Source organism: Notolepis coatsorum (genome assembly GCF_963971535.1).
Source record: "Notolepis coatsorum genome assembly, chromosome: 3".
Classification (NCBI taxonomy): domain Eukaryota; kingdom Metazoa; phylum Chordata; class Actinopteri; order Aulopiformes; family Paralepididae; genus Notolepis; species Notolepis coatsorum.
In genome coordinates, this window is record NC_140167.1 from 173,522,906 (window position 1) to 173,544,781 (window position 21,876).

The following is a 21,876-nucleotide window of genomic DNA, read 5'->3' on the forward strand; positions in this document are numbered from 1 at the left end:
AACGCGCTGCTGTGTTGTGAACTATAACATTTATTTAGCTGCTGCTGATGCATAATGAATGAATGGTGAGTTGTTTAAAATGACAACATACATGTGTTAATTATTTGATTTGATTGATCCGAGAGACAGAGAGAGATTGCTCCAGAGCATCTCAGAGCATTACATTTTCAACTCGACCTATTAACGTGAACTGCGACCCACAAGGCACCAGCGGCAGCGGCCGCCACTGGTGTAGAGGAGAATTTTTTGCGGCTATATTAAGTGGCATCAGTTCGCTCTTGTTAAGGTTCAGTTTATAGCCTGATAGGCTACCAAAGGATTCGATATTGCTAAGGGCAGCGGGGACAGAAACAGAAAGATCAGATGTATACAATAATAAATCGTCCGCATACAACGATACCTTATGTTCATGGCCGTATCTAACTATACCTTTGATGAGAGGGTTAAGGCGGAGTGCTATTGCAAGAGGTTCTATGGCAAGGGCAAATAATAAAGGACTTAAAGGGCAACCTTGGCGTGTTGAGCGCTGTAGGGGAAACCAACTGGATTGTGTGTCATTAGTCCTGACTGAGGCTTGAGGGGATGCATACAAAAGTCGTATCCAAGTAGTGAATTTAGAGCCAAAGCCGAATTTATTTAGGGTGTAGAAAAGGTATTTCCATTCCACCCTGTCGAATGCCTTCTCTGCGTCTAGGGATATGACAGCCTCAGAGGTATTGGTCATAGAGGGGTTATGTATGATGATGATGACGTCTGAGATTAAAAAATGAGTGTCTATTTTTTATAAATCCTGTTTGATCAGGTGAAATAATTGACGGAATGACTGATTCTAAACGTATTGCTAGGAGCTTGGCTAAGATTTTATAGTCTACATTTAGTAGGCTGATTGGACGATATGAAGCACATTCCAGAGGGTCCTTGTTTTTTTTAAGTATTAGAGAGATCGTGGCTAAGGTAAGAGTCTGTGGGAGAGTGCCATTTACAAATGCTTCCTTGTACATTTCGTTTAGGATAGGGGCTATCTTAGGAAGAAACTTCTTGTAGAACTCGGCTGAGTAGCCGTCCGGTCCTGGACTTTTCCCGGATTGAAGAGATTTTACGGCCATAGATAGTTCTTCAGTAGTAAGTGGCTGTTCTAATTTTCCTACCAGGTCTTGGCTAATTAAAGGAATATCGAGGGTGTGGAAGAAGTCATCTAATTCTGAGATATCGGGATCGTTTTCAGATGTATATAAAGATTGGTAGAAACGCTTAAATTCGTTATTGATCTCTTTGGGGTCTAAGGATATCCCAGACAATGTGCGGACTTTAGGAATCTGGTGTGAAGACGAGACCTGGCGCAGCTTGTGAGCTAGTAATTTATTGGCTTTATCTCCTTGTTCGTAATAAGTGCTTCTAGATTTAATAAGCAGTTCAGTAACCTGATCTGTCAGTAGTGTATCATGTTCTGCTTGCAAAGCTAGACGCTCCTTATAAGCATCTGGAGATGGTGATACAGCATATATATTGTCTAATTGAGCGATACTGCACTTCAGCACAGATAGTCTGGTATTTTTCTGTTTCCTCTCATATGCAGCATATGAAATTATTTCGCCTCTGAGATAGGCTTTCAAAGTTTCCCAGAGAGTCGATGCAGAGATGTTTGGGGTTCTATTTGTACTTAAGAAAAAATCTATTTGGTTTGACACAAAGTTTACAAAGTCCTCTTTACTGAGCAGGTGGGTGTTCAGGCGCCAGGGTGGTCATAGATTGGTGGCAGCCTGAAAGACTACTACTAGGGTAACAGGGGCATGATCAGAGATAATTATTGGATTATACAAGCATGAAGATACGGAATGAAGAAGTCTGTCGTCTACAAGGAAGTAGTCTATACGTGTAAAGGTGTGGTGGACTGGTGAGAAGAAGGAGTATACTTTACCAGATGGGTTAGATAATCTCCAAGGGTCAGAAACCGCATAATCAGACATAAAGGTCCGGACTACCCTAGCTGAGGTTGTCAAAGTGGTAGGTTTAGTGGAGGAACGGTCCAAATGTGGGTCCAGCCAGCAGTTAAAATCACCTCCTACTATCAACATGTGGGAAGACATATCAGGGAGAGTGGAAAAAACAGATTTAAAAAAATCCCCATTGTCCCAGTTAGGAGCATAGATATTGACAAGGAGTACATTTGTGTTAAATAACCTACCGCTGACAATTACATATCTGCCATTGCGGTCTGCAATCACATTGGAACATATAAAAGGTACCGATCTGTGAATTAGAATAGCCACCCCCCTGGCCTTACTCTGAAATGAGGAGTGAAACACTTGACCCACCCATCTGCTTCTAAGACTGGAATGTTGTGAGGTTTTAAGATGAGTCTCCTGCAGAAAAATAATATGAGCCTTTAATTGGTGAAGGTGTTATGGTTTGTAACTGACCCCAATCGCACAACACAAGACAGGTATGAGAGTAAGCCAAAACAGGGCAAATATTTATTATAGAACAAAAAGCGGCACAGTCCCTTTAAGGGAGAACACAAAAACACTAGAGTCAAGGAAATCTGGAAAATGCGGCACTGTGCCTTTAAGAGGCGAACAGGCTAAGGGACTAAGGCTAAGGGCCAAGGCTAAGGACCAGGGCTAAGTGTCAGGGCCAGGACCAGGGGCACTGGAGAGGGGGACAGGGACAGAGGCCCGGAGAGGCGGGCTGGAGACAGGGACAGAGAACAGGGTTAAGGCCTTGGGCAGGGCGAGGGCCAGAGCTGCTTACAGGGATGAGGACAGGGTTCCGACGGCGGAGGCCTGGCACGGGGACAGGGGCCCGACGGCGGAGGCCTGGCACGGGAACAGGGGCCCGACGGCGGGGCCTGGCACGGGGACAGGGGCCCGACGGCGGAGGCCTGGCACGGGGATCCTCCTCCTCCTCTTCGGATGCTGCAGACGGGCAGCGCAGAACAAAGGGGGTCCCAGGGGACCGGGATGGGAACACGCCATCCTCCCATGGAATACTAGGGAGCCACGACGAGCCTGGGTCCAAGGGGAACGGGATGGGCACACGCCGTCCTCCCGTGGAATACTAGGGAGCGACGACGAGCCTCACCCCCAGGAACGAGGATCACGAAGAGACGCCTTCCTCCCGTGGAATCGGGAGCGATGACGAGCCGGCTTGACGTCTGGAGTGGGAACACTGGAAAACCTCCCGTAGAGAATTAGAGAGCGAAGACGATGTCCCACTCCAGGCAAACGGCGACAGGTGGTGATGGCTGGCACGTCGTCTCACGCCGGAGACGCGGCAGGTGATGGTAACGTCCAGCACTCCATGAACACAGAGTGAACACAGATACAGATACAGAGTCCAGAACACAGAATCCAGAACACAGAACGACCCGACAAGGACTGGGGGGAGTCTGCAACCTATGTACTCTCCCGAGGTGATTGCAAACTCCCAACAGGTGCGTGAAGGTAGAGGATCAAGGATGTCCAAGGGTGGGGGCTGGTGAAGAGTAGAGGAGAGTAAATCATCGCAAGGGTGGGGGCTGTTGAGGAGAGTAGACAGGGAAAATACAGGAAAAAGGTCCAGGGACAGGCGAATCCTCACAGTACCTCCCCCTCCACGGGAGCCACCGGGCGACCCAAAAAATCAGACAGCGGGGCAGGGGACATGACAAAACAACAAACAAAAAAAAAACTGGGCCATGCTAGCAGGGGAAGCTACACCTAAAGTGGGGCTAGCAGAGGGACTGGATAGCTGCCAGAGCATTGCTAGCTACAGGGCCTATGCTAGCTGTACTGCTACATTAGCATAGAGGCTGCGCTAGCTGCCGGAGCTAGGCTAGCAGACAGGGCTGGACTAGCAAAGGAGAACAAGCTAGCTAGAAGGACAGTCCTAGCTGTGGGGAACAGGGTAGCTAACAGGGGAGCTAACGAGGCTAACAGGGGAGCTAACAGGGGAGTCAACAGGGGAACTAACATGGGAACTAACAGGGGAACTAACAGGGGAACTAGAGGGAGCTAGAGGGAACTAGAGGGAGCTAGAGTGGGTTAGAGGGAACTAGAGGGAACTAACAGGGGCTAACTCACATACACTGTCTGTGCTGGCTGGGGTTGTTGACTGGTCGGGTCGTACTGTTATGGTTTGTAACCGACCCCAATCGCACAACACAAGACAGGTATGAGAGTAAGCCAAAACAGGGCAAATATTTATTATAGAACAAAAAGCGGCACAGTCCCTTTAAGGGAGAACACAAAAACACTAGAGTCAAGAAAATCTGGAAAATGCGGCACTGTGCCTTTAAGAGGCGAACAGGCTAAGGGACTAAGGCTAAGGGCCAAGGCTAAGGACCAGGGCTAAGTGTCAGGGCCAGGACCAGGGGCACTGGAGAGGGGGACAGGGACAGAGGCCCGGAGAGGCGGGCTGGAGACAGGGACAGAGAACAGGGTTAAGGCCTTGGACAGGGCGAGGGCCAGAGCTGCTTACAGGGATGAGGACAGGGTTCCGACGGCGGAGGCCTGGCACGGGGACAGGGGCCCGACGGCGGAGGCCTGGCACGGGAACAGGGGCCCGACGGCGGGGCCTGGCACGGGGACAGGGGCCCGACGGCGGAGGCCTGGCACGGGGATCCTCCTCCTCCTCTTCGGATGCTGCAGACGGGCAGCGCAGAACAAAGGGGGTCCCAGGGGACCGGGATGGGAACACGCCATCCTCCCGTGGAATACTAGGGACCGACGACGAGCCTGGGTCCAAGGGGAACGGGATGGGCACACGCCGTCCTCCCGTGGAATACTAGGGAGCGACGACGAGCCTCACCCCCAGGAACGAGGATCACGAAGAGACGCCTTCCTCCCGTGGAATCGGGAGCGATGACGAGCCGGCTTGACGTCTGGAGTGGGAACACTGGAAAACCTCCCGTAGAGAATTAGAGAGCGAAGACGGTGTCCCACTCCAGGCAAACGGCGACAGGTGGTGATGGCTGGCACGTCGTCTCACGCCGGAGACGCGGCAGGTGATGGTAACGTCCAGCACTCCATGAACACAGAGTGAACACAGATACAGATACAGAGTCCAGAACACAGAATCCAGAACACAGAACGACCCGACAAGGACTGGAGGGGAGTCTGCAACCTATGTACTCTCCCGAGGTGATTGCAAACTCCCAACAGGTGCGTGAAGGTAGAGGATCAAGGATGTCCAAGGGTGGGGGCTGGTGAAGAGTAGAGGAGAGTAAATCATCGCAAGGGTGGGGGCTGTTGAGGAGAGTAGACAGGGAAAACACAGGAAAAAGGTCCAGGGACAGGCGAATCCTCACAGAAGGTGGTGGAGAACCTTACTACGTTTAACTGGGTTATTAATGCCTCTGCAATTCCAAGTAATACGATTAAGACCATTTCCTCCTATCGAGCTGGCTACACCTGGCTGGGTCATGTCTTGAGAAAGAGAAGATGTATAAAGAGCAGGGTACAATGTAGACCAGAGATTTTGGTTGACCTTGAATGTGTAAAATCAAAGAACAAAAACGAGTAATACAGTACAGAAAACACAAAAACTAGAACCAAAAACACATAATACAGTACAGAAAACACAAACATACAAAACAAGAACAAATAATACAGTACAAAACCCACAAAGAACACAGAAAACACCCCTTCCCTTGCCGAAGCATCTGTGAGATGCAAGCAAAACGCTAAATACCAAAATAGCCTAGAGAAAAACATGGTAACTAACCTTTACTCTATGCTACCTGAGATGTGTGACCATTGGTACAAGATAAATCAAACATGAACATCAAACATAAATCAGGTGTGGACAACTAAACATTGGCACTACAGTGCAAGTGGCTTATGTCCACAGAGAATAGTAAACTACTAATGATAAACTTTTTAGAGAGCTGTATTCTTACTAGGGCTGAGCAATTAATCTGAAAAAAATTTAAATAAAAAAAGAATAACCGCGATCTCGATTCATAGACCTATGCAATCTCAGTTTAAGTCAAGCACTTTCATATATATTTAAGTTTAAGTCAAGCACTTTCATATATGTTGTGTTGTCTGAAGAAGTGCAATAAATAATTTTATTGAGAAAATAAGAATCGTATGAGAAAATCGTGAACTCAATTCTTAGAGAAAATAATCGTGATTCACATTTTAGCAAGAATCGCCCAGTCCTAATTCTTACTGTGGATAAGACAGAGGGTAGGTTGCATCATGTACCGGTCTGTATTGAGTGTCTCATTACAGTAGGGAATCAGTTGTAGGATACAGTCCAATATTAGAAGACTGTGCTAAAAAAGTGCAACCAACCAAACATTGTCCTTGTAGGTGGTTTATATCCGCACGAGATAGTAGGCCCGGTGTGTCTTATCTCCAAATAACACATTTCATTTCAAGTTATCACTCTTCCAACAGGATCGAATTTGCATTGTCACTGTAATAATGCAGGACATTGGAATAGTTGAAATTAAGTCAAATTAGATTTTCTGGAGCATTCAGCCAAAAAAAGAGAGCTATACGGTTTGCAATGGTACTGATTGAATGGAGTGAATAGTTGAAATTAAGTCAAATTAGATTTCCTGGAGCATTCAGCCAAAAAGACAATACAACCTCAATTTAAACTCCAGCTTCTCTCGTGGCTCATTACTACCAGTTTAGAGTAGCCAAGCAACAACAATAAGATTTCCGGTCCGGAAAAACAGATTAGGACGTTTAGCCTTCAAAATAAATGTGTGAAAATGTATATAAAAAATAAAATAAAAAACACATACATTTCACATGATTCAGTTTTTTTTTTGTATTATTTATTTAACAATCCGTTGTTGAAGGCTGTGCTAAAAAATGTGCTACCAACCAAACATTGTCCTTGTAGGTGGTTTATATCCGTACGAGATAGTAGGTTACTGATGATAAACACTTATAAGGCAAGTGTATAAGCTTCAAGGGCAGAAGCTCAACCACGCACCCACAGTCCATGTCCAGCTATGCACGTCCATATGGTAATCTGGACCAACACTAGAGTAGCTTGATATGGACATTAGAGAGCTCTTAGTGCCCCGGTGTGTCTTATCTCCAAATAACAAATTTAATTTCAAGTTGTCAGTCCTCCAACAGGGTCGAATATACACCGTCACTGTAATAATGCAGGACATTGGAGAGCTATGTGGTTTGCAATGGCACTGATTGAATGGAGTGAGTAGTTGAAATTAAGTCAAATTAGATTTTCTGGAGCATTCAGCCAAAAAGACAATACAACCTCAATTTAAACTCCAGTTTCTCTCGTGGCTCATTACTACCAGTTTAGGGTAGGCAAGCAACAACAATAAGATTTCCGGTCCGGAAGGACAGATTAGGACGTTTAGCCTTCAAAATAAATGTGTAAAAAAATATATATATATAAAACAAAAACAAAAACATACATTTCACATGATTCCGTTTTTTTTTTTTTTTTACTTATTTAACGACCAGTTGTTGACAAAAGAGATCAACTAGTTAACTGCCAGAGTATTATTTGATGTCATAAAATGTTGGAAAATAAAACGTAGAAAGACCTAGGTGATGTTATGTTTACTGTAGGTGAAAACAGAGAATATGTTACATCATGTACCTATCTGCGTTGAGGATCACGTTACAGCTGTCGTATATTATCTAGATCAAACATGTGAAAATATCAATGGAACTGTACAAAATAATATTAGACGAAAATGCTGATTTGACAGAAGGGCCACAGGAAACCCCAGGAGAAAATGGTGTCCTCTGTGGCCCCAGGCTTAAAGAGGTTGAGACACAGTGACTCCCCCGACCAGGTGGCAGACCTTTAAGGTCATAAACTGACCCCTCAAGACTATATTGAGATGGGCAGGAAGGAGTGGTATTTACTTTTAGCTAAAGAAGAACAAAAGCTTACTTTAAATGACCCATTTCCCCCACGGGAGAACCTATTTGGTAAGAGATAAAAGAGGAAGAAATAATATCTTTGAAGAACAGGAACCAACTGAAAATACAGTTGAGGTCAGAGGTCTTATTGACACTAGCTGAGCAATTTCAGGTTACGACACGGCAGCTGGTCAGAAGACTAAGGCCTCAGAGGTCAGAAAAGTAACACCAGACCATTTGGAATCTCCCCTTACACATCCGATTTGACTGACTTTAGGACATACATTTAACAGGCTCAAGGCTATTGGAATTTAAGCAGAATGCCACCAGTTACACATTAACTATAGACTAAATAACAAGTTAACCAAGAGTAAGACACAGTTTGTAAATTAATGTCAATACTGAACAAAATACTTAGTGATCAAATAAAGCTAGAACTAGATTAAAGATTACTTTAGAATAGAAATACCACCAGTAGGATGAAAAGCAGATTTCATGAGTTACAATATGGACATAACTCTTAAAACTATAGGGATAACAGTAAAACAAAAAGAATGCATTTAATTGGTAAATATCAGAGGTTAAGGGTTAGACCATTTGCAAATGTGGTGTTTCATGGAGACTAGAAAATTGTCCTACACTGTGAAAATCAAATTACATGTGGTGAAATGACTTCTAAAACTGTTTTCAGCCAAGACGACCATTAGCATTGTCAAGAAAAGTGTCCATGTGTTTGGGTTCAAATATTATGACTTGATTTGCTAATTCTAAATGTAAAATAATGAATCCAATAGGCTAATTTGTATAAACTTAGTTCTCTTAAAGAAAATACAAAGGGGGCAAGCCTTTCTTGACCTCAGAAAAGACCAGCTGGTTTCAAATTGATTTGATAGGCTGACGCCTCCTAGGGCAGCGTCATCCGACGATGCGCTGGGAGGTGTGGTTTAGAAGTTAAAGGAACAGCATCGGGACACAGACACCGGCGGACAGAAGGGACCTGGAGCGAGACAGACACACCCGGAGACAGGAGGAGAGCACTGGAGACCTGGGAACGGGAGCGCTGGAGACTGGAGAAACCGGAGACTCGAGAGCCGAGCCGGACACACACAGAGCGATGGACACAGACGATGATAGACGATCGCCTCGCAGCAGGGGAGCCAGACTCCACCGAGCCTAGACGAGATCAAGCGCTCCCAACCCGCCGAGGATCCGAAACCAAGGTTGCCCTGGCGACCACCAACCACAAAGAGAAGCCGCGTGTTGTCATGGACAACCCGAGACAGAGAACCACACCGGAGAAAGCGTTGATCGGCCGCAGCTGATCAGATAATGGACAAAACCGCTCATCAAAGAGACGATTAGCTATACCATGAAGACCATGTACTTGTTTGATTCATAGAGATGTTTTATTAAGAATGGAATAAACACACCAGTTTGTTTTATTCAAGACCACCTCGTCTGCGTTTTCCTTAATAGAACCGAACACCTGAAATACAAACAATGCAGAGAGAAGGGTAAAGACTATACGATCACAGAACTGATATAAATGAAGAGAGATACTTCAATTGGTCCGTGACCCGTGCTGTATTCGACCAAAGCCGGTTGAAGACGACGAAAAGCTACTTCTGGAAAATGGACTGAGAGGTTCTCTCCCCATCATCGATGCCTCTGCGACTGATTGATACTTCACCTCTTCAGCCAAGGACAGCGAGTTTGAAGGTAAGTATTAATGATGCGTTTATATTGGTGGAGGTCGAGCGGTCTCAAATTGGGGTTTTGCTATGAGTAAAAGTGAATGCTACTGGACAGAAAAAATGGGTTGATGTCGGAAGACGCCAGGGACCAGGATTCACAACCTGTCTCTGGTCTCGGCCGCACACCAGCGCAGCACTTAAGGTTAGGGTATTGAGGGGTGTTCGGTTAGGATACCTAAGATTAGTACAATGCCAGATGAGATACGACTATGCTAGGTAGAATCGGCACTAATGTAATTAAGGAGAGGCGGGATCAAGAATTGAACGAATATATAAATAGAATGAAGGGCGATGATTTTATAAGCAACTAAACGCTATAAACAATTGAAGGTCTTGGGATAAGTGACGTTTTTGGTTGATGAACGGGTTAAATGAGGCGCTGTTTTCACTCATCAAGACCGGGCCCCGCTCTGGGAAACGGCTGATGGAGGAACAAGAGTACCATTGTGGATTTTCAAGCCCTTCATCGAACAGTATTGTGACTACCAGTAAAGAGAGGATATAGATGTCTGTATTTAGTTCAGATCGCACCGACCAGGAGGGTATTTTCATGCCAGTCCGCTTAGCAAAGCTTCTCTTTTAGACTCGGCGCGCAAGGCAGACGAACGTAGGAAGACGTTCCACGCGAATCTGTCTAAGACGTGATCCGACATCATCTGCTTAAGATTCACCTTTTGATTGAATCTAGGAAGGTATCGGCTCTTGGAGGAGAGATGTAATCGTAAAAGTGGGGTTTGTGGTTAGAACGGTGAGCACGGATTGGCGAGACAAACGAACCACTTAATGCCGACAAGTGGCCTACAAATACTCTCCACAGAGTGACGATATGAAGATGGAAAGAGAGGTGGGGTATAGCGGGGTGAAAATACGTGATCTTGGAATATAGAGCACTTTGGATGAAGGAACTGCGCTTGCTTGTGATTGGAACATAGGGAAGAATTGTGTGAAACGGGCGAGGTGTAGGTTAAGAAATGCGCTTAGGATGAATGTGGCCAATTGTATGGTATGTTTGTGATAGGACGATGTTTTGCTAAGTATATATGTTTGGATGGATGTATGTTAGGAGTTATGAGTGAATGCCAATGTATTTTTGTATTATTATGAAACGCTGGTGACCAAAATGGCAGCGGAGAAACCATAACACTGTCTGTGGGACGGGGCATTTATTTAGCTGGCTGCGTTAGCCGCGAGGACGACAGCAGTAACGTATGGACGCTGTGTTGCGATATCGAGTGAATTGAATGAATGGCGAGAGTGATGGAACCAAAATGATGTGTGAAGTTCGTTGACATTTTTTAAATCGGTGGTATTGAGGTCTAAATTTAATGTAGTGGGTATCAAAATAAGCAGAGTTTTGGGAGCTGATGACGTCACTAGGAACGTCTGAACATTGGGAGCGTTGAATTTAAAATACTGTGTGTTTCGGCCAGGCGGGGCCAAACGGGCGAGCAAACTAGAATAAAGATAATAATATATGTTCTGTAAACTGGCGCTTGATGAGATTAAAAGTTATGTTGCGGGGGATAACTGTGTTACGTAAACGTCGCGATGTGTTGTGCCGCTCGAATCAACAGGATAATGGGCCGTATAGGAGAAGTTATGGTGGTGGCTAAACTAGGCTAACGAAGCTAGCAGTACTGAGCTAACGAAGCTAAAATGCTAAGCTACCTGGGCTAATGATGTAGCATGATTGAACTCTCGGGGAATATCGCGTGTTGCTACTCTTGGTGGCTGGCAGGGGACTTTAGGGAGGCGCGGACAGGAACTTCCGGTATAGAGGGGTTCTGGGGATTGTGGTTTATTATTGAGGTGAGACGTCGAGTTGACGTCATGTGGTGATGTGCTGCGTGATGACGCACTTGTGAGGGAGGGTGAGGGCGCCTCCTGCAGGACGTTGTGAGTACTGTAGTACAATAGAGGTGATGTACTAAACATTACAGCAGGGGGCGGTGTTGCCTCTTTGATTGTTACACCTCTCCTTCACATGTAAACGGGGAGCCGTAGCGGCCATTTTGTAGTTTTTTCGGTTTTTGAGTAGCGACCATCTTGGAAATGTGTAGTTCTTTTTATCGTTTTTTCCGGTTTTTAAGGACGAATGTATATTCTTGTTTAGTTATCAGTCTATATTTGTTGTGGGCCCAGTATGATGGCACTAGTGGGGTAGAAACGTGATGGATGTGTGGGTTTGTTTGTAACTTTACATAGGATAGTTAATTCCAAGAATAGGCAGCTGATGAGGTGTCTGGTATGATTGGAATGTGTAGACGGTATGTGTCGGTTTGCGCATGCGCGCCACGGTCTGTCAGTACAAGGGGGATGGACTATGGGCTTTTGTTAAGGCAGTGGACAGTGAAGGGCTATAGGGGGCGATGTTGGACAAGACAAGTTGGAGTAAAAACAGCGACGTTGTGTGCTGTGACGAGAGGCTTGCGTACCCCCCCCCCTTCTCCTCTGTCTCTTCCTCCCTCTCTCACTCTCCCCTCCCTCTCTCCCTCCCTCCCTCCCTGCCTTCCTCCCTCCCTCCCTCCCTCCTTCCCTGCCTCTCTCTATCTCTCTCTCTCTCAATCCCTCTCTCCCTTCATCCCTCTCTCCCTCCCTCCCTCCTTCCCTGCCTCTCTCACTCTCCCCTCCCTCTCTCCCTCCCTCCCTCCCTGCCTTCCTCCCCCCCTCCCTCCCTCCTTCCCTGCCTCTCTCTTCTCTATCCCTCTCTCCCTCCCTCCCGGTATCTCCCCCTCCCTTAGCTCTAGCTCCCTGCTTGATGCTGTTGAGCTGCCAGGTTTGCAAAGGTGTTTTTATTCAGGTTGTAGTGCCCCTGCAGTGAGATTTAGAGTATAGTGTTAGATATTAGGAACTCCATGCAGACTCTTTTAGTCTGATTAAAGTAGGGTTTGATTTAAGTTAAAGTTGACAGCAGATGCTGAAGATAGTGTTTGAAGTCCTGTGGGTTAACGGGACCAGGCAATATGGTGAAATCTGCTAATTAATTCTGAAAAGTATTTGATAAAGTAAGGTTCAATTGGGAGCCCCCCCCCCCCTTCCTCCGTCTCACTATCCCTCTCTCTCTTCCCTCCTTCCTCTGTCTCCCCCCCTTCGTCCCTCTGTCCCTCTCCCCCTCCCTCCCTTTTCTCTTCCCTCCGCCCCCCCCCCCCTCTATCTCTCCTTGTATTTCTCCCTGTGATTCTCCTTCCCTCCCTTCTTTTCTCCACGTGTGCCCCCCCCTCAATGGCTTGCCTGAGAATGGATTGTGGGTATGCTGCAGGCCATTGCTGGGTTGGGTGGTGGACCCGTCTGTTGGGGTCCTTGGAAGCAGGGTTAGCTTTGCGGCATGTTGTGTGTTATTGGTTGGATATTTATTTGAGCTGCGTTGTTATTGTGTGTGTGGAGTAGGTACCGGATGAGCGCTGGCCTGTCTAGGTGCAGGTGATGGTAGGATGAGTTGTAATATTCCTTGAGAAAAGGAGCTTGGGGTGTTTCCGTTCAGGTTCGAAACTGAAGGGAAAACGCTTTGAGCTGTGAGAGGGCGGGTCTTTGTGAATTCAAGGATCTGGGAGGATATTGCAGTAGATATAGTGCTGGTGTCCATGAGTTTAATAACATAAACAACTGGGCTATATGACGGTCAGGGGTTTAGTGATCTGAATTGCTAAAAGTTTATTTTTTTCCCTTGATGGTGGTTGTGTCACAAACAGGTAATTTATGACAAATAGGGAGTCCACACGTGATAACAATTTAACAAAGAATGATTTATTTAAACCTATCTAACCACACAAAAACATAAGCACATGAACACTGGAATGTTTTGTATTAGAATCAGTGGTGAGTGCAGTGTGTGGATGAGTGAGTAGATATGCTGTGGTGTGTGTTTGGTGTAAGTATCAGTGTTACAATATGTTAAAGGATGCAGCTTGGGTGTTGGTACAACCTGTGCCTGGGAGTGGAGAAAGCAGACAGAGAGGGAATTAGACAGAGACACATATATTGAGGTGCAGGCAGCTCTGCTCTGCACAGGTGAGTCTCATACAGTTAACGAGCCACCCACTCCACCATGCTTCCTGGTGAGTCAGACTCTCCATTTAGCAGGTAGAGTGGGGGTCATCACACCCTCCCCCTAAAGAAAATGGTTCTTCCCTATTAACAAATTACATTTTTATATACAAGTGACTAACCAAACTAAATCCATACATAAACTCAAGTAACACAATATTTTGTCCCCTATATTCAAATAAAAAATAAACATTGTTTTACCCTTCACCCATTCCCCTCACCATCTTGCCTCCACTCTCAGCAACATAGGGCCCTAAGAAGCTTTTTAAGAGAGCAGGAGACAGTAGGGATTGGGGAACAGATAAAGAGAGGCAAAACAAGGTATCCTCATGGGACCAACTTAGGGTATGCGGGACAATGCGTCCGCAATCACATTCTGAGACCCTTTAATGTGACGAATGTCCAAAGAATAGGGCTGTAAAAACAAAGCCCACCTCATCAACCTCTGGTTGGGATTTTGGAGGGACTTTAAAAAGGTCAAAGGATTATGATCCGTGTACGCCACCAGGGGAGTCACCCCTGACCCCAGATACACGTCAAAATGTTGGAGTGCCCAAATCAGTGATAACGCCTCCTTCTCGATAACTGAGTAGTTAAGTTGGTAGGTGTTAAATTTCCTCGAGAAGAAGGCCACCGATTTATCCACACCATGCACATCCGCCTGCAGGAGGACTGCCCCTGCCCCCACGTTGGAGGCATCCACCTGTAATGAAAAGGAGTCATTTAAACGTGGAGCAGTTAACACAGGTTCAGAGCACAATAGGGCCTTCACATTTTCAAATGCCACTTGGCATCTGCCTGACCAGACATACTTGGAGTCCTTCCTCAACAAGTTAGTCAACGGCTTTACTACGGATGAGAAGTTGCGACAAAAACTCAGATAATAGCCCACTAAACCCAGAAAACACATCAAATCCTTTTTTGTCGCTGGAGGGGGATAATTTACAATAGCCACAACCTTATCCTGAACCATGCGTACGCTGCCCTGACCGACCACCTTTCCTAAATAGGTGATAGTGGCTCTTGCAAATTCACATTTGGCCAAGTTAATAGTCAACCGTGCCCAGACCAATTTTTTGAACAGTGCCCGGATATGCTGAAGGTGTTCAGACCATGTGTCGCTGTAGATTACCACATCATCCAGGTAGACGGCACACCCATCCAGACCAGCCACTACTTTGTTCATAAGGCGCTGGAAAGTAGCGGGGGCGTTTCGAAGACCAAACGGCATGACTAAATATTTGTACAACCCAGAGGGAGTGATAAAAGCGCAAACCTCCTGGCCACGCTTAGACAGCGGGACTTGCCAATAACCTTTTAAAAGGTCAAACTTACTCACGTAAGTAGCCGATCCCACCTGATCTACACAGTCTTCCATGCGGGGAAGAGGAAAGACATCTGGTTTGGTAATGTTATTCACTTTACGAAAGTCAGTACATGGTCTATAGCTTCCGTCGGGTTTACCGACCAACAGGCAAGGCGACGCCCAACTTGACGAACATGATTCGGCAATTTGGTTGTCCAACATATACTGAACCTCATTGTCCAAATGCTTGCGTTTCTCGGGTGAGACACGATAGAAGCGCTGCTTTATTGGGGCTGCCTCTCCCACATCCACATCATGTTCAATTAGATGTGTGCGTGAGGGTACATCTGAAAATAAAGCAGGATAACGGTTAATCAGAGCTATTAACTCAACACACTTCGAGTCATCCAAATCTGCCAAAATCACATCCAACCTCCCCAATGACTCTGAATTTTTCAACCGCCCCTGCAACACCACATCCGGGTTTACTCCTTCCTCAGGGCCGGCTACTGGAGAGGTGGACCTGTCCACTGTAGTGGTACAAAGAGAAACCTTCTCAGTCTCCCCATTATTCTCCCCATCATTCACCCCCCCTTCAGCACGGCCAGAGTAGTAGGGTTTTAAAAGGTTCACATGACACACCCTATTTGCCCTCCTGCCTTTGGCAATAACATAATTCAGGTCAGACACCCGCCGCACAACAGTGTAAGGGCCCGTGAACTTTGCCTGAAAGGGAGACGTTACTACCGGCTGTAAAAGCAAAACTTGATCGCCAGCCTTAACCTGCCTAAGCTCAGTGCGACGATCATAAAGGGACTTCATCTTTCCCTGAGACCTCCCCAACTTCTCCTTCGCACACTCAACAGACAAAAACAACCTGCGTCTGAAACCATTGACATAATCAACCAATTTCCGAGGGGGTTCTGTCATGTCCCAGCTGTCTTTCAACACAGCCATGGGACCACGGACTTTGTGACCAAAAACCAGGTCATTAGGGCTAAACCCCGTGCTCTCCTGGACTACCTCCCTGGAGGCCAATAGAAGCCAGGGTAGGCCCTCCTCCCAGTCACCCCCTAACTCCACACAATAGGAGCACAGCAACGACTTCAACGTCTGATGAAAACGCTCTAACGCTCCCTGAGACTGGGCATGATACGCTGACGCTTTGTTGTGCCTGATGTGCAGTTGCCGGAGAACTGTGTGAGGTGAAATTGGAACCTTGATCACTCTGAATGATCCTGGGTACCCCGAACACAGAAATGAACTGCGTCAGCGCCTTAACAACAGACTTTGTCGTTATTGACCTAAGCGGAAACGCTGCCGGGTATCTGGTCACCTGACACATTACCGTAAGCAAATACAAATGTCCCTGTTTGGAACGCTGCAATGGCCCAACACAGTCAATAATCAAATGTTCAAATGGCTGATCAACAGCAGGAATAGGAGAGAGCGGGGCCGGTGTGATGGTCTGACTCGGTTTCCCAGTTAACTGACACGTGTGTCACGTTTTGATATATGCGGATATATCACGTTTTAAACGGGGCCAAAAACAGTGTCTCAGCGCACGGTCATACGTTTTCCTCACTCCCTGATGCCCTGCCACATTGTCATGACAGGTCTGCAACACCAACGGACGAAATTTGCATGGTACCACAAACTGAAAAATGGGGTCACCCACGAAAGCATCCCCATGCGGTATCCACTTCCGAAACAATAAACCGTCATGAAGACAGTATCCCTGCGCCGAGCTACCTATGTCTTCAAACGGCACGGCCTTCTCAAACAGTTCTCGTAAAGCTGGATCATTAACCTGTTCTGCAACCAAATCAGCCTTCAACATGGACTGGAGTTGCTCAGGCAGAATCAAACCCACATGAACCGATTCAACACCTGTCGCCTGGGTAACACCCGGTGTGTCACCCGCCGCTGTCATGGCACGCGTAACCACACAGGCTGGATACACAATGACATCAGATGAAGTGTCTAACAAAGTTGGACTAGGTGACTTTTGGGTGACTACATTAGGGAGAGGCCCATCGGCCCACACTCGTACCCCGGCCAGATTGTTACCCAAAATGATGTCCACTCCATTAACAGGCAACTCAGCACGCACACCTATCTGCACATCACCATTCCCCAAACCTGAAACAAGAGAAATGTTTTGCACAGGAACAGGGAACACAGACATCCCCATCCCTCGAATCAAGATAACATCCCCTGTGTCAGAATCAATTGAAAAAGGCAACACCGACTCACGCACAAACAAATCGATTGAGCCAGTGTCCCGCAGTATCTTGACCGGCACCCTAACGTCACTGCCAGTCTGTCCTATGGTCTTAGCAGACGGTACCGATGGTGACACCATCCTTTGGGTGAGGGAATTGGCCAGCAGAGCAGGTTTTACTTGCGCTTTAAACCCACCCCTCGAGCCAAGAAGTGGGCACTCATCCTTCCAATGTCCAGAACGTTTACAGTAGTTACATGTTTTGACAGACGCCGGTGGCTGTCTATACCGTGTGTCAGACGCAGGTGGCTGTCTATACCGTGTGTCAGATGCAGGTGGCTGTCTATACCGTGTGTCAGATGCAGGTGGCTGTCTATACCGTGTGTCACAATCACCCCTCCTCTCCGATCCAAACTTTGGACGAGGAGAAAAAGTCTCTCTGCTATGAGCCTTTTCTATAGCCAAACCACCGAAGTTACCCTTGTGAATCAACACATACTCATCTGCCAATGCTGCAGCCTCCCCCGGCGTCACCGCACCCTGCTGTGTAATGTAAGTTGCCACATTTACAGGAACAGAGTTTTTAAACTGTTCTAACACCAGCATATCAGAGAGTTGGTCAAAGGTATCGACACCAGACGCTACACACCAACGGGTAAACTGGGTACTTAAATCCCGTGAAAATTCAAGATGAGACTGTTTGTCCCTCTTCTTCCACGTACGGAACCGCTGTCTGTACGCCTCAGGTACAAGTTCGTACACCTTAAGCACTGCCGATTTCACCCGCACATAAACCTTACAGTCCATGGGACTCAATGCAGAGTACGCTTCCTGGGCTCTACCAGTGAGAACACACTGTAACATCATACAACTATCCTCACTACTCCAGTGCCTTGCATCTGCCAAACGTTCAAACAATGAAAAAAAAACATCGGGGTCCTTTTCATTAAACTGAGGAAGCAAACGCAGTTCACGTAAAACGTCAAATTTACCCCCCTGAGACGGATCCCCAGTACCATCAGTAACATCAGAACTGAGCCACTTTCCTTCCCCGACCAAATCTAGCTTTCTATTCTGCACCTGAGCTTGCACCTCTACTTTGGCAAGCTCAGTCTTTTGCTTAAGTTCCTCCAAAGCCAACTCCTGTCTGTGCTTACCAAGCTGCACCTTTGTATTGACCTCTGCCTGCAGTAGCAGAAGTTCCTTCTGCTGCTCAAAACTGAGAAGCGGTACCCCAGCTGGCTTGAGAACACCTTTCTCCACCAACTCTGCCTTTAAAGTGGCCTTGACTGCCACCTTTGACAGTCTAACAGGTATCTCAATATCATAATTCTCAGCAATCGCTAACAACTGCTCCTTAGTACACTGATCAATCAGTTCTACTGATGGTGACTGCGCAAATTCCTCCACAACAGAGGCCATAATGTACTGTACCAGTGGCTACAAACAAACCAAACCTATGTCGGGACCATGAAGCGTGAACACCAATAATAAGACAGTCTGATCCAATGAACCTCCCCACCCTGACTAACTACAGGTCCTAACTAACTAACTAACTACCTCAAAACCTCAATCTTCGTGCCACTACTTGTAGGGGGTACTGATGCACTAGAACTCTCTGGGCAGAAAAAGTACCTGTTATACAGCCACTCCTCTGAGCCAGAGACGTGCTCCCGAGAGGACAAAAGCGCCTATGCCAGTGCCTGTCTCTGCCTACGTTTTTGCGGCCGCCTAAAAAAGAAAACACCAAGACAAGTCCCCCTATTGGAAACCTGCCCTCTTCGCCTACCCGGGGATTTTTGGTTCCCAAAACACACAGACTGTATTATTAAGGCATCAAACCCCAAAGCCACAACACAAGTAATAACAAACAAACAAACTAACCAAAACAAAACAATAAAACAAAATAACAAATCTCTACCACAAGAAATCTGCACAAACAAACTGCTACTCTCTCCCAAATCCCACACAACAAACACCCCCAAGAACAAATCACATGCTAACTCCCCAACACTGGCATACAAATAATTAGGCTACAAACAAACACTAGCCAACATGCTACAAATACTAGCTGCAAACCTACAGGTCACAGACACTAGCCAAATTAAGCAGCCTAATTACCTTTCAAAATAGCCCTCCTGTACTCAAGACAGAGCCCAAACAAATTGTCCCCATAGGAACCTAAACACAAATGCCAGCCAAATTACACAATACCAAATGCTAACCAAACTACAAATACCAAATGCTAGCATGAATCCAACCAAAAATTCAACCACACTAGGCCAAATACAAACAAATGCACCAACTCCTACAAAAAGGCCCTACAAATGGACTGAGCCCCCAATTTGTCACAAACAGGTAATTTATGACAAATAGGGAGTCCACACGTGATAACAATTTAACAAAGAATGATTTATTTAAACCTATCTAACCACACAAAAACATAAGCACATGAACACTGGAATGTTTTGTATTAGAATCAGTGGTGAGTGCAGTGTGTGGATGAGTGAGTAGATATGCTGTGGTGTGTGTTTGGTGTAAGTATCAGTGTTACAATATGTTAAAGGATGCAGCTTGGGTGTTGGTACAACCTGTGCCTGGGAGTGGAGAAAGCAGACAGAGAGGGAATTAGACAGAGACACATATATTGAGGTGCAGGCAGCTCTGCTCTGCAGAGGTGAGTCTCATACAGTTAACGAGCCACCCACTCCACCATGCTTCCTGGTGAGTCAGACTCTCCATTTAGCAGGTAGAGTGGGGGTCGTCACAGTTGGAAGCAGAAGACAACACCAAAGGATTTTTGGTGTTGTGGGGGAAGTGTGTAAGAGTGTAAGTGTGTGTGAGAAAATAAATGAAAATAATGTTGTATGAAGGATGTGAGGCAAAGTTAATATTACATTTATACATAGTCAATACGCTAAGCGGTCATTTAAAGTATGAAATAAGATCAGAATGACGGATTCATCAAAGCAAAACGAAATTGGAACAGATGAAGGACCAAGTTTACAAAGATTATTAGACAATTGATAGGCTGTGTGGAATTAATGTTTGTGTCCTCCAGATAATCATATGAAAGGAACACACAAAGGATTTGGAAACCTCCAGTTTTCCTGTTGGAAGAACGGACAAAAACAAGCTAAGCTGTATCGTTATATTCAAACAAATCACACCAAATCTCTCTAAAAATATTAGTATAGTGTTGCCCGACATTTCCAATGCATAACAGATAGTGGAAATGACAAGGGAAATGCCACTGATGTTAAGTTTGGGTGTTTTTGCTTTCTTTCTGCACAGGTGCTCGGCAGGACAGAGGGGGCTCTGACGATTTCAATAACCAACTGGGGAAACGGCTATATAAGCCTTGGTATAAGTATGAATGATAAGCCAGTTATCAATCCTTGTCTGCGCAGTAAAAATTTGACAGTGTGAGTGTTTTAACTCAAGTAGGTAGAAATAGTTTTAGAGACGGAGAAACTTGTTTTTTCAAACGGTTATTGCAGGAGTGTAACTGAAGCGTTAGATGCAATAACAATAGAATAACAAAAACGAGAGTAAACAATCAGTCTATTTCAATAACTGGAAAGGTCACAATAGAAGTGAAGAAGCCATGGCCAAAGATATTAAGGCCTTTACAAAACCTTGTATTTAAGTATAAGAAAGGAGGCCGTTATAGATTGAGAAACCAAAATAAAAGACAGAAAAAGAAAGTACGAAGAGCGATGAAAAGACATAATGTCGTTAATGGTAATAGGCTGACAACCTTTGCAGACACTCCCGTAGAAAGATTAATACCTGAAGTTAATCTGATTGAGTTGGATGTGATGGTATTCCCTCAGGTGACCAGTATAACAGAGGGACTGGAAGTAATGACTTTGGTTCCAATACAGGAGGTCTCAGAGGAGAGAGAACCAGAGACAACGGTATTACTCCAACCAGAACCGATCCATGCTGGAGTGTCCATTGCAGGCGACTGCAGTTTAACCAAGGGACAGAGAAAGAGACTGAGAAGAGCGGCGTTGTTACAGCAGTCCCACGAAGTCCACTCTGGCCGTACGGCTGGAACAGAGACCGACAGCAGGTATGGAACTATACACAAACAGTTTCTACAGCCCACCCGTTTCCCATGTCCAGTCGTCCCTCGAGACAAAGCCGGGATGAGAGTCGTGGGCCGGTGACGAGGAGCCAGCCAGCGAGGGCCAGGGTGGAGGAGGAGGAGAGGATGACGTGCCTCTCTCCAGAAAGACAGAGAGCATTCACGGAAGCGTCCGAAAGACATGAGACAGTCCGTAGAAAGCTGGTGGAGAAGCAGCTGGCGATTGACCAGGTCATGCACGAGAGGGAGATGCTAGAACAAGAGCTGGCGAAACAGACTGTGATCATGAGTGATGTAATTTTGGAAGTTATGTTTCGTACTGCTGAACAAGGACTCAGTGAACAAGAGAAGTCAATTGCTCTGTTACCTGAACGGGGTGCGGAGCAGCGAAGAAATTATGACAGCCGCAGGAGGGGTGGGTTTCCAGGCCCCTCCCAACAACGAAAGGCCCGAGGAGAGGCGGCTGAAAAGGACAGGTATGCCCCTCTCTCCTCCAGGCAACAGGACATACAACTACGGGACAGGAGAGGGGTAGACCTGGCGGGAGCTGTGGGATGCCAGCCGAGAGACTGCTGGAGTTGGGGTGAACTGGGACCGCCTGGATGGCCGGC